General features: G+C 42.0%; 1 long non-coding RNA gene across 2 annotated transcripts; it reads left to right on the forward strand.

The window, feature by feature from the left end:
- Positions 1 to 279: 279 nt before the first annotated feature.
- On the forward strand, positions 280 to 1,724 carry LOC112219820. 2 transcript variants are annotated; one of them, XR_002948795.2, is made up of 3 exons: positions 280 to 988; positions 1,074 to 1,213; positions 1,322 to 1,724. It is a non-coding gene; the product is annotated as an uncharacterized LOC112219820 (long non-coding RNA). The 2 variants fall into 2 exon arrangements; XR_002948796.2 differs by having other exon boundaries at positions 1,077 to 1,213.
- The last annotated feature ends 1,805 nt before the right edge of the window (positions 1,725 to 3,529 follow it).

A 3,529-nucleotide genomic window follows, 5' to 3' on the forward strand; every position in this document is an offset into this window, starting at 1 on the left:
TGTTGTTTTTCCTGAAAGCTCTCTGTTCCATGGGATGCCTTGCCTCCATTTAAAGGGATATCAACCAGATTCCTTTTCCAATCGCTCCCTCAAGGTGTGAACAGTCTTTAGACATAGTTTCAGGCTTTTATTTTGAAAAAATGATCGAGAAAGATCCCATCGCGTCAGTGGATGGCAGAGTTTTTCATGCGCAACAGCCATTTTCTCTCTCTCTCCTATGGAAGTAACTATATTCCGTTTGACAATTATATATCAATTATATGTCAATTATCAATTATATATTGTAAAAACAACCTGAGGATTGATTATAAAAAACGTTTGACATGTTTCTACGAACTTTACGGATGCTATTTTGAATTTTTGTCTGCCCCGTCGTGACTGCTCGAGCCTGTGGATTTCTGAACATAACGTTTTAGGGTATCTAAAAAGGCAGGAGGCATGCTGGAGAAGATCCAGACCATGCTTGCTCAGCAGCAGGGTGATGAGAGGAGATTCCAGGTGTGTTAGGATGAGAGCTTGTTAGGATGTAAGAGAAATCGATTATTAAAATCGATTATTAAGACAGATTCTCAGTGTGAGAATCAATGTATTCGTTGCCCAATAGAACGATTTGAGGATAGGGAGGGAAATGCAGTGGAGAAGTCTTTACATTATTTTTTATGGGAGACAGACAAACGGCCAGACATTTCATTGTGTGTGTGTGTGTTATTTCTGTTAAAGGGATAACACTGAAGGGGAATCTGAAAGGCTTCACAGACCTCACCAATCCCTAGCTGAAGCAGCACATGGAGGCGGCCATCAACATCGGCGTGGATGATCTCAAAGCCAGGTTTGGTGGTTTGCTGAAGGATGAGGGTGTCCAGACTCCAGTGGAGTATTTCAGAGTGCTAAACCCTGACACATGGCCAAATGACCAGGCCAGCCTTCTCCCCTTTGGCGCCGATGGTGTGGCAGACCTGATGAGACATTTCAAGGAGCCTCTAGAAAGGTAAGAATTTATTTGACACTGCATTGCCATATGAGACAATGTTATGTTTGCATATTTGCAAACTCACTTGCTCTGTTCAATCCAGCAGATTGGGGTGCAATATAGCTGCAATCCAGGATGAGTGGCAGGGGCTGAAAATCCTGGTCAGCCACAATTTCAAGGACAAGTCTTAGTGGCCTGTGGGAGACCGTGTTGACAAAGGACCCCTACAGGCACGATTACAAGGTAGGCTAACAGTCCTGAGTGGTTATGTATGGTATCCTTCTAAGGTTGGTTTTGATATGTTAATGGTAAGAGTTTAAATGGAATTGAAAGATATCATCTTTTCCATAGAACATACTGGAGTTGGTACAGCTTATGCTGGTGCTGCCCATTTCAGCCGCCCAGTGTGAGCGAGGCTTCTCTGCGCACAACCGGATTAAGAATTCGACAAGAAGCTGCCTTGGGGTCTCCACCACCGAAGGCCTGATGAGGATCAGCCTGGAGGGGCCTTCTGTTGAGTTCGATCCCACTCCTGCCGTGGACCGCTGGCTGTGCTCTAAGCGTGCAAGAAGGCCAACATACAAAAGCAGTTGGACAACTGCTATCCTTTGCGTCTAGTAGGCTTGGGTCAATGTGTGATTTTGGTGGTATGTGCTGTTGCACAGATGTGTGTCCCTTAATACACGCACACACATGCAGTATAAATATGTATGTAATAAATTGTTTATTAATAAACTCTGTCACTAGAACAGTTTTCAATGTGTTCCTAAATTTCTTAGTGTGCTCCTACATTTTTTTATTTAGAAGCACATGTACTCCTCGGGAGAAAAGTTAGTGTAGAGCCCAGATCTAATTAGTAGAGTAGGCGGGCCTTCTTTGTGGCTGTGTTAACTAGTGACGAACATATGTTAGATTCTGAAGAGAGGCCCATGGGTGATTATTTGATGCTGTGTATCTCAGCATGGGTTTGTATGGGCTTCAGTCTCATATTTATACCTTTAAGCTAACAGCTCTATAATTCTATATTTGTCAGCCTATCCAAACCCGCAGGTCACAGCCAGAGAAGACCACACCACATCTAATACACATACACATGCACTGAATAACTGACCAGCTACAGTGTACGAGTTAACATGGTCATTTTTATCTAAAAACATGATTATTGATAGAAGGGAAAAGGTCGCTCTGGGCTAGGGAAGGTGATGGATTTGACATGTTTAACTCATTTAATTGTGTTCCAAATTAACAAAAAGGTTCCATGCCAGAAAGGTCGCCTCACGGTAGTTCAATTCCATCAAGGCTGACTCTGTCCACCATGTTGGTGAGGATACATTTCTTTATTAATCTAACATGCCAGCACTAAAGGACACAATTAACTGTGGAATGGTGTTCTCTCTTTATTCATTAGCATCAAACACCTCTCTAATGGTTCGTAATAAATGAATCAGCAAACCAGTATGTTCCATTAGCCCGGCTATGCATGCATCAAAACATCAATAAAAATGTTTAAAATAGAGCAGAAGAATTAGTTGAAATTATTAAAACAAAGAAAATGTATTATATTCTGAAAACAGCTCAGAGTTCTTTTCCAGGCCGTAAAGGGACTCAAAAATGCGATCCATTGTGTAACTCCGCTTGACCCCTTTGTCTCCTTGCGTTTGTTTGTTTACTTGTTCCACTGCCATCCAGGTGAATTTTGGAGGCCTTTCATTTGCAGAGGCATTGATGGGACCAGTCTCAGCAGGAGCTACCAGATGTCAACAGAAGCAGCAGTCAAAGGGACAACACTTGGTGGAGCAGATAAATTAAATTAAATAAAAATGTCAAATAAATTGTTATTTAGAGCCCTTGCCATTGATGCAGTTTAAAAAATAAAATACAAGAGGAATAAGACAAAAGGAATAAAATAAAATACACAAGAATTTAGTTACATTTTCAGGGAGTACCCGTACCAGATCAATGTGCAGAAGTACAAGGTATTTAAGGTACCAGTGTACATGAAGGTAGGGTAAAGTGACAAGGCACCAGGATAGATAATAATAAGAGTAAAATAATGAACAGAGTAGCAGTAGCAAATGCACGTGTGTGTGTGTGTGTGTGTGTGTGTGTGTGTGTGTGTGTGTGTGTGTGTGTGTGTGTGTGTGTGTGTGTGTGTGTGTGTGTGTGTGTGTGTGTGTGTGTGTGTGTGTGTGTGTGTGTGTGCACTTGCATAATTTTGTGTTGTATGCTCATGTGTGTTATGTTTGTGTTGTGTTGTATTTGTGTGTTTGTCGTGTGTGTGCATATGTAGTGAATGTGTGTGGGTTTTGTGTGGGAGTGTCAATTTAGTGTGTGTGAGTGAGTGTGCATATGTTGTGTATATATAGTCCAGTGAGTGTGCATAGGGTCCGTGCAAGATAAAGTCAGTGCAGATAGATTGGGTACTATTACTTGACTATTTAGACATTTAGCTATTTAGCAGTCTTATGGCTTGGGGGTAGAAGCCTTCTCAGACCCTGTTGGTCCGAGAGCCGATGCTCTGGTGCCGTTTGCCGGCTGGTAACAGAGTGAACAGTCTAT

This window comes from Oncorhynchus tshawytscha, linkage group LG20 (assembly GCF_018296145.1).
Source record: "Oncorhynchus tshawytscha isolate Ot180627B linkage group LG20, Otsh_v2.0, whole genome shotgun sequence".
Taxonomy (NCBI): domain Eukaryota; kingdom Metazoa; phylum Chordata; class Actinopteri; order Salmoniformes; family Salmonidae; genus Oncorhynchus; species Oncorhynchus tshawytscha.